This window comes from Monodelphis domestica, chromosome 4, assembly GCF_027887165.1.
Source record: "Monodelphis domestica isolate mMonDom1 chromosome 4, mMonDom1.pri, whole genome shotgun sequence".
Classification (NCBI taxonomy): Eukaryota; Metazoa; Chordata; class Mammalia; order Didelphimorphia; family Didelphidae; genus Monodelphis; species Monodelphis domestica.
Genome location: NC_077230.1, coordinates 382536158 through 382546844, shown reverse-complemented (window position 1 = coordinate 382546844; position 10687 = coordinate 382536158).

The following is a 10687-nucleotide window of genomic DNA, read 5'->3' as shown; positions in this document are numbered from 1 at the left end:
TCCTTACTTTCTGACTTAGAATCAATATTAAGAGTTGATTCTAAGGCAGAAGAGTGGCAAGAGCTAGGCAATCAGGGTTAAGTAACTTGCCCAGGGACCAATTGCTAGGAAGTGTCTGAGGCCAGATTTGAACCCAGTTCTTCCCAGCTCCAGGCCTCATGCTCTATCCACTATGCTACATTGCTGACCCAATTCTGTGTATTTTCACTTATTATTCTCCATGCTTGTAACATATTCTCTCCTCCTCTGTCTGCCTTGACTTCCTACAACTCTCCATTAAAATTCTCCTTGTGGTAAAGCCTTTCCCAGTCCCCCCTTAATGTCCCTCTGAAATTATCACCAATTTTTTCTATGACTGGTTTGTATATGATTGTTTGCATTCTATCTCCCCCAATAGACTGTGAGCTCCTAGGTGACTCAGTGGATCAGAAGGTCAGTCCTAGGGGGCAGCTGGGTATCTCAGTGGATTGAGAGCCAGGCCTAGAGATGGGAGGTCCTAGGTTCAAATCCGGCCTTCCCACTTCCACACTTCCCAGCTATGTGACCCTGGGCAAGTCACTTAGCCCCCATTGCTTAGCCCTTACCACTCTTCTGCCTTGGAGCCAATACACAGTATTGACTCCAAGATGGAAGGTAAGAGTTTAAAAAAAAAAAGGTCAGTCCTAGAGATGAGAAACCCTAGGTTCAAATCTAGCCTCAGATACTTTCTAGCTGTGTGTCCCTGGGCAAGTCACTTAGCCCCCATTGCCTAGTCCTTACTACTCTTCTGTCTAAGAATTTCTACCAAGACAGAAGGTGAGAGTTAAAAAAAAAAAAGACATTCTTTCACCTGACTAGAAAAAAAGAATAGAAAGTAGTGGGCTTCCAAATCTGTCCTCATGATACGGCAGTTCCCCAGACTGTGTTAGTATGGCATCTCCAACGATGGCTGCCATTTTGGTGTAGGAAAAGTCCCATCTCCAAAGTGTATTATAGTCTCTTTTATTTCCAGTGGTTCCAAGATGGTGATTATATCCTACCTCAGTCTCCACATCTATGCTTTTGGATCATCATGTACAGTGGGAGAGGAGAAGATAAGACTGGAATTATTAAGATAAGACTGGAATTGTCTCTTGATTGACTCAGGTTAGCTAACTAGTAAGGGTAAAAGGGTCTAAAGTGCCTGCTGCTATGGGGCTGTGTATCAGAAATAAGATTTGAACGCAGGGTTTCCTGGTTCCACAGCTAGTAAGTAGCAGTAGTGCTCTAGTATAAGCATTGATAAAGTACTTTAAAGTTTGCAAAACAACTTTCAAATATTATCTCATTTTATTTTCATAATCCTTTGAGACTTTACTTATTACATGGTCTTATATAAATGAGTGTATAGGGACAGATGCTAGACCTATGATTTTGCCTACATGGAAACTTCCAGAAAAGGAAAGGCTATCATTATTCCCATATTACAGTTGAGGAAACTGAGGCAAAACAGGTTAAACGACTTGCCCAGGGTCACATAACTAGTAAATGTCTGAGGTCACAATAATATTATTTTTTTAAACCCTTACCTTCTGTCTTGGAATCACTACCGTGTATTAGTTCTAAGGCAGAAGAGTGGTAAGAGCTAGACAATGGGGGTGAAGTGACTTGCCCAGGGTCACACAGCTAGGAAGTGTCTGAGGTCCAATTTGTGAGGCCACATTTCAACTCAAGTCTTCCTGATTCCAAGTACAGTGTGCCACCTTTCTCTATCCACAGGGCCAATCAGTATCTCACTAAATGTACACACGCACACACGCACGCACGCACACACGCACGCACGCACGCATGCACACACGTCCTAAAAGAAATAGTATTGAATAAAAAAAATAAATATATTTTTCTGAATGAGGAAGGAGAGCCGTCAAAGTCACTAAATTCTGAGAAATAGAGCCATGTTCTTATGCACATAAAAAGGAAGCTTAGAACTACAGAATCCAGACATTTGGGGAATGATCACCGCATTAAAAGTTTGTTGAATTCAGAGGAAAAACTGTGGGAGTAGAAACACCGAAGAAAAACAACTGCTTGAATTTAAAAAAAAAAAGGTTGTTGACTTTGCAACTGGAGTCCAGGTTTCATGCTGAAGAATGCAATTACAAAAGAGAGAGAGAGATACAGGAGACCTCTTAAGCTCCTGATGCCGGGGAACCAAGGCCTGACACCTCACCCTCCTAACAGGTCTGCTTCTGATTCCAAGTCCAGTGATCTCCACCCACCACCACCAAGCATCCCCCAAAGGCTTTATGCCCCTTTGATTAAAATATAAACGACTTTTTGGGTGGGGATCATCTGTCACACTTATTTTGTATCCCCCATGACCCCTTGCACAGTTCTAGGCACACAGTGGGTAAATAATGAATGCCTGTTGCCTATGAAAAGTATGGCGGTCATTGCTCTCAGGACAAGACCCTTTGCACTGTTTTACCCAGAACATACAGCACCATCTAGTGCCACCTTTTATTAGTTCAGGAAAATTTATGTTTCCACGCACTTGGGATTACTCATCTGTTTTAAGTATTCCCTCTCCTGGTACATATTATGCTAGCTCCATGTTTTCTTATGCTGTGTGCTTTATATTATTTTTATTATGTCCTTAATTTTTACAGCCCATTTCTTTCTGAATACATCCTTCCACCCTTCTCTAACCAGGCAGCCCTCTTTTGCAAGAGTCATTAAAAAGAGGGCGCTGAACTCCCAGGATTCTGGTGAGAATCAAAGGAGATATTTGGAAAGTTCTCAACAGGGAGTCCAGCACAGAACATATTGATTTGCTTATTGTCTTTCCTTTCAATTGTGATCGCTTTTCCTTCAAAGATTATCTTTTGCCTCTTTTTATATCTCTAGGGCTTAGCACAATGACTGACACATAGTTGTTCATTTACTTTCTTTGATTATACTTTTAAAATGCCATTAAGAAGAGGGAATGGGTGGTGGAAGGGAAACAGCTCAGCACAATTAACCAAGAGGTGAAATAAACCTGGCATTATATGCAGCGTCCCGCCCCCAGAGTCCACTACTTTTATTTATTTATTTTTAAATAACCCTTACCTTCTGTCTTAGAATCAATATTGGATATTGGTTCCAAGGAAGAAGAGCAGTATGGGCTAGGCAATGGGGGTGAAGTGACTTGCCCAGGGTCACTTCCAGCTGGGAAGTGTCTGAGGCACATTTGAACCCAGGACCTCTCATCTCTAGACCTGGCTCACAAACCACTGAGCCACCCAGCTGCCCTTGAACTTCCTTAATTTTATTTTTTTTAACCCTTTCTTTCTGTCTTAGAATCAATACTATGTATTGGTTCCAAGGCAGAAGAGTGGTAAGGACTAGGCAATGGGGGTGAAGTGACTTATCCAGGGTCACATAGCTAGGAAGTGTCTGAGGCCAAATTTGAACCCAGGACCTCCCATTTCTGGGTCTGACTCTCAATCCACTGAGCCACCCAGCTGTCCCCCCCTCTTCTTTTATAATGAAAGGAGGAAGGTACATTTTCCCAACACTTTTTCAGGGATACGATTGGTCATTATCATTATACAGTATTTAGTTTGGGGATATTTTGTTTCTTCCAGTTGAACTGTCATTCCTATTCACCACATACATTGTTTTCCTGGTTCTGCTTACCTAACTGTGGATCCGTTTATATAATTCCTTCCGTGCCTCTCTGAACTCTATGCTTTCATCATCTCTTGTGGAGCAGTTACATCCCATTACATTCACGTACTGTAACTTGTTCAGCTGTTTCCTAGTCCTTCGTGAGTCCTCCATTGAAGCCATTCCCAATGGATAGAAGCCTTTGCCTAATTCTTTTTTTTTTTAAACCCTTACCTCCCATCTAAGAATCAATACTGTGTATTGGCTCCAAGGCAGAAGAGTGGTAAGGGTAGGCAATGGGGGTCAAGTGACTTGCCCAGGGTCACACAGCTGGGAAGTGGCTGAGGCCGGATTTGAACCTAGGACCTCCCGTCTCTAGGCCTGGTTCTCAATCCACTGAGCTACCCAGCTGCCCCCTTAATTCTTTTAATATTCCATGGAAATCCATGCAGTAACGGGGCTGTCTGATCTCTTGGGGCAGCCGATAGAGCTCCCACCCTGGGAGTCAGGAACTTCTGAGCTCAAATCCTTACCTCTGTGGGCCTCAGTTTCCTCCTCTGTAAAATGAGCTAGAGAAGGAATTTGCAAACCACTCCAGTATCTCTGCCAAGAAAAACACCAAAATGGGATCAAAAAGAATCAGACGTAACTGAAAAACAGCCAAACAACAAACAATCCCTCATGCTCATCCCGTGATTGATCTCTGCGTGCTTATGAGGATATCCTTGATGCTGTTTCCTGGGTCATTTGCCATGTTGATTCTTTGAAGCTCATTATTCAATGATTAACGGCTGTAGAACAACACCAGGAGAATGTCAGTGTTGAGAAGGGAGATGGCTGAGATACCAAAAGGGCTTGGCCAAATCCCAAATGAAATCCAGCCTGTTCAGTTCCAGGCCCAGGTCAGTCATTGGCCATCTTGAGGGTCAAGAGGAATTTGCTGACGGTGGAAAGAGTACGGGATGGGAGTCAGAGAAGCCGTCTTTAAATGCTGGCAATATTCACCGCCAATGTGATCCGGGCTCCCTTTATCTGTCTTATGACCAGTAACCTGAGGAGGTTAGATCAGATGACCCCCAGGATCCCTTTCAGCCCTAAATCTGTAATCAGATGCCTAATGGAGTCACTCTTTTGTGGCAATCCTCCCCCATAAAGAAGCCTCTCTCCAGAGATTCCCCCGGAGAGTGTTCCTTTCTCCAAGTGGGCTCACAGTGCCAGCTTAGGCGCAGCAAGGATGGGCTCTCCTTGTCTAATTTATGTTTTTCTTTTTTGTTTTTTTAACCCCTTGCCTTCTCTCTACTGCAAATATGAATAACGTGGAAATAGGTTTTGAACAATGATACACGTATAACCCAGTGGAACTGCTTGTCGGCTTTCGGAGGGGGAAGGAATCGTGAATCATGGAACCGTGGAAAAATATTCTAAATAAAAATAAAAAATAAAAACATTAAAACACTCACCTTCTGTCTTAGAATCCATACTGTGTATTGGTTCCAAGGCAGAAGAGTGGTCAGGGCTAGGCCACGGGGGTTAAGCGGGATCACACAGTGTAAAAATTAAATTATGTCTCTAGTAATAAAAATATTATATTTTATGAGGTTTATGAAGGATTATTGGAAATCAAGGAATAAAGAAAAAACATAATAATAACCACGTGCCCATGGCAGATTAGCCAATTCAGAATCCCCACGCTTAGCTTACTTACTACATCATGGCAATGGAATGGAAGAGAAGAGCGGGAGGCTTTACTGCCAGTTAAATATCAATTGTGATCTCGCCAACCCCGGGACTCAGGTGAGATTGTAGGGAATTCTGGGAAACACCAAGGACTTCTGGGGATTGAAGTCTGGGATTCAAAATCTCCATTTTTACAACAGATAGAAAGTGACTGAGGTCAAATTTGAACCCAGGTCTCTGGACCTGTCTCTAAATCCACTGAGCCACCTCACTGCCCAGCCCTCCCCAGATTCCCACCCCCCAACCCCTTGTTTAAAGGAAGGCTGGTGGGTCAACTAGATATGTCACCCCCTAGTGATTACTGATGCTAAGAATCACATGTAAAACAATGAGAATGTTCGACGAAAATTTTTGTTTGCAAGTAATAGGGAAGAGGGAAAAGGGAGAGGGGAGAGCTGATCTACAGTTTAGACGCACATATTAATATAGAGTATAACTCACTTACGGGCAGGGCTGCATGAAGTCATTCAGAAACCCTGGTCCATTCAGCTAGAAAGGCAAGCTCCAAAGTGCCTTTCAGAAAGTGGGGTGCTCATACCCTGATTTTAGTGGCCCCTTGGAGTGGGCTGCTTTGCATTTTGAGGCTCAGTGCACACGGGGGACATAAGGGGTACCCAGGTGTTGGGAGAAAAACAATCTAACTCTTGAAAAGATATTTTTTGGATATGCAATTGCACTAACCTTAAAAAATATCATTGGGGCAGCTACGTTGCACTATTGGGGGAAACTGGGTTCAGATGTGACCCTCAGACACTTCCTAGCTGTATGACCCTGGGCAAGTCACTTAACCCCCATTGCTTAACCCTTACTGCTCTTCTGCCTTAAAACTGATACTCAGTATTGATTGTAAGATCGAAGGTAAGGGTTTATTGGGGGTTTTTTTTGAGCAGATATAAGTGAGAGCTTATGAGCGAAGATTCTGAGAGGCAGTTAGATGACATAATGAATAAAAAATACCTCTGGCTCTGGAGACAGGAAAATCTGATTTCAAATCCAGTTTCAGATACTTTTCCTAGCTGTGTGACCCTGGGCAAGTCATTTTACTACTGTCTGCCTCAGTTTCCTCAACTGTAAAATGAAGACCATAATAGCACCTACCTCCCAGGGTCATTGTGAGGATAGAATAAGATATTTTAAAGTACTTAGCACTATGCCTGGCACACAGTAAAGACTTAATAAATGCTTATTCTTTTCCCTTGTTAACTCAGAGAATACATTAGACTAGGGGCAGTTTTTCTGTGGGGACCCACATGTGAGAAGGGATCCCCTTAATGGCCATAAGAGGATTTTACAAACCACCTGAACAGAAAATGGAAGCTGATGAAGACTTCGGGAAACATGATTCATCTGGGAGAGTCATTATCTAATAATGATGGGAGACTTTGATTTCCCATCAGACGTCTGTTAGAATGCTCTCACTCCCAGCAGAGCAAAGCAACAAATCATTATTTTGAAAGGACTTAATGATAATTTGATCCTTCAAAAGGTGGAGGAATCGGCAAAGGCAAACCCTATTCTTTATCTGATTCAACCCAACAAGAGTGAACCAGTTGATGGAATGGGAATGATGGACTCTGTAGAAGAAAATGGAATGGGAATGATGGACCCTGTAGAAGAAATGAGCATTCCATCTTGGAATGTGTAACAGAGGCTGAGAGGGAAGCCGACAGAACATTATATACATTCTAGATTTTGGGAGAACAGATTCCAAAGGGGTGGAAAGAAAACACAGGATTCTGTGAATTACAATTCTCTAAGGGGAGTCAGTGCAAGAAGGCTAGAAAACTCTCAAAAATGAAATCCAAAGTAAGACAAAAGAAAATGTGATTCTGATGGGGGGAGGAAGGGGAAATTATTATACTTAGGAAACCCTTTTCAATTTATATTGCCAGCATTTAATATAGTGAGGGCTCAATTAATACTTTTTCATTCATTTGACCAACTTAGATTTTCAAAATTTTCAAGGACAAGTAAATGAAAGGAAGGACAAGTGATGGAGAAAGAATACAAAAAAGGTGGAGCAATCCTGTAAGAATTATTGCAGTCATTCATATCTGGTTGGCAGTTACAAGAGGGGCAGAGAGCAACCAAGATGGCAGAACAGGGGAAATCAGTCCAGTCCAGTTCTCTCCCATACCTATTCTAACAAAGATCTAAGAAGAGTGCCAGATGAAGAAGTGATTAGGAAACCTAAGGAAAAAACACAGTAGGTCACTTTTTCAAGGCCAAGAGGATAATCTATAAGAACCATAGCATGAAATACAGAATAAGGATGCCTGTTGCTCTGACCCCAGAACAGGAAAATGGATTTAATCTATGAGTATAGTCTGTTGATGGGCCTGCAGATCCTTCCGTGAGATCTTGGATTCAACATTCAGTCACAGACAAGACATGACAGCTCTGTCCCTGAAACTGCAGAGCTTTCTAGTTAATTGACAGGGATGGAGTCAGCAACTGTCTACTGGTACTTCACTCCAGGGCAAGCCTGAAGTTGTATATGCCCAAACTGAGGTCTAGAGTCTGCAAACTCAGACCAGAAAGGCAATGATCAGACCATGCCTTAGATCACACTACTGCAGACACACTGAAAGTTTGTAGCTCAGCTAGAGTCTGAGTCATCCCTGAGATGCTCAAGGAACATTTGAATGGATACCTGAAGTCTGAAGGATAAAGCAAAAAGACCTGAGGCAGGATAGACTAGGAATGAATACACAATATTGATTCCAAGACATAAGGTCAAGGCTTAAAAAAAAATAATAATATCTCAAAGTAAAACACAGCATGACCACAAGATCAGCAAGAATCCCTGTATTAATATTAAAAATATTCAAGAGACTGGTTTGGGGGTGCTGGTTCGAAGGCGAAAGAGGGGTAAAGACTAGGCAATAGCAATTAAGTGACTTGCCCAGGGTCACACATCTGGGAAGTGTCAGATTTGAACCTAAGACCTCCCGTCTCTAGACCTGGCTCTCAATCCACTGAGCTACTCAACTTCCCCCTAAGATGTATTTCTAAATCTCTAACTTCTCTCCTATACTCCAATCTCACAGCTTCAACTATTATTTGATATTTCAAACTGGATGTCTCATAAACTTCTTAAACTCAACATGTCCCAACCTCAACTCATCACCTATCTTTTCTTCCAAACTTCCTGCTTTCTGTACAGGGAGGAAGAATTTCTCCCTGTCATACCAAGGCTAGGAAACTAGGTGTCATCCTTGAGTTCTCTCTCTTACCTTCCATATCCAATCTATTGCCAAATCCTATCAATTTTCATCACATTTCATAACATCTCTTGCATATGATCCTTTCCTCTGACACTGCCACCATCTTGGTATAAGCTCCCACCAACTCATGCTTGAACTATTATCATTGCTTTTCAGTTAACCATCCTGCCTTGTCTTTACTTTTTCTAATGCTGTCTTCCACTCAGCTGTCAAATTAACCTTTTTTTCCTTTCTTTTTTTAATTAATAGAATTTATATTTAAATATCTCAGCCCCTCCCTCCCCTCTGTGCACCATGGCAAACGGATATATATATATATATATATATATATATATATATATATATATATATATATACAGATTATGTCTTTTGTATTTCCATTTTCAGTTCATTCTCTGGAGGTGAGCATTTACAAGTTAGTCTCCAAATAGTAAATCTGTAGCTATGCAGCTTTTTGTTTTCTTGGTTCTACTCATTTCACTGTTTCTTGCTGCCTGTTCTTGCTTCCTGCTATCCCCAATTGCCTCTGGTCCCTTCATGGTCGCCAAACTGTAAAAGTTAAATTAATCTCTACTGATAAAAATATTGTATTTTTATGAGATTTATTAAAGATTATTAGAAATCAAAGATAAAGAAATACAAAATAAGAAAAAGCACGTGCCTAAGGCTGATTAGCCCATTCACATTCACTTACTACATCTTGCATGCCGAGTAGAGAGATACCTGTGCTTAGAAGCTGAAGAAGAGCGCTCGGGAGGCAGAGAGCCCTTTAAATACTAAATTATGTTCTCGCACTCAGGTGAGGACTCAGGTGAGATTATAGGGAATTCTGGGAAGTACCAAGGACTTCTGGGAATTGAAATCCAGGGTTCAAATCTCCATTTTACATTATCCCATGTAGTTCTTTCCAATTTTTTTTTGTTTTGTTTGTTTTTTAAACCCTTACCTTCCGTCTTTGAGTCAATACTGTGAATTGGTTCCAAGGAAGAAGAGTGGTAAGGGCTAGGCAATGGGGGTTAAGTGACTTGTCCAGGGTCACACAACTGGGAAGCTGGTATCTGAAGTCAGATTTGAACCTAGGACCTCCCATCTCTAGTTCTGACTCTCAATCCACTGAGCTACCCAGCTGCCCCTCCAAGTTTTGTTTTGTTTTTAATTAGCCTGCTTATTGTTTCTTATGTCACAGTAGTCTTCCATCACAGTCATGTACCACAAGTTGTTTAGACCATTCCCCAAGAGATGGACATCTCCTTAATTTCCAGTTCTTTGCCACCACAAAGAGAGCTGCTATAAATATTTTGAAACATATGGGTTCTTTTCCTTTTTTCCTTGACCTACTTAGGAAACAGACCCAGCAAAGATATTAAATTAATCTTTCTTTTCTTTTTATTTTTTTAAACCCTTTACCTTCTGTCTAAGAATCCATACTGAGTATTGGTTCTAAGGCTGCAGAAAAGCAATAAGGGCTAGACAATGGGGGCTAAGTGACTTGCCTAAGGTCGCACAGCTAGGAATTATCTGAGGTCACATTTGAACCCAATACCTCTCATTTCTAGGTCTAGCTCTCAGACTATTGAGCCACCTAGCTGCCCTTCTCATCTTTCTTTTAAAGCAAAGATCTAAGCATCTCTCTCTCTCTCCCCTACACACATGCATGTGTATACATACATACACATGCATACATACATACCTAGAGTGGTTCCAGTGGTTCCCTATCACCTGTAGTATCAAATATAAAATCCTCATCTCAGAATTCAAAGTCCTTTACAATCTGGCCTCTAACTACCTTTCCAGGCTTTTTATGCTTTCCTAACCCCTAGATAATCCTTGATCCAATGACCCTGGTCTCCTACCTATTCCTCGAACAATTTACTCTATCTCCTGATTCTGAGCACTTTATTTTCTCTGGCTATGCTCAGTGCCTGGAATTCTTTCCCTCTTCATCTCTACCTCCTATCTTCCCTGATTTCATCCAAGTTCCAGCTAAAATCCCACCTTGACAGGAAGTCAATCCTGGATTCCAGACTGGATGCTACAGCCAGCCAACCTGTCAGGAAAGCCCTGAGAAGCCATAGTGCCTTGGACTTGAGTCCAAAGAGGAATATGTATTTGGT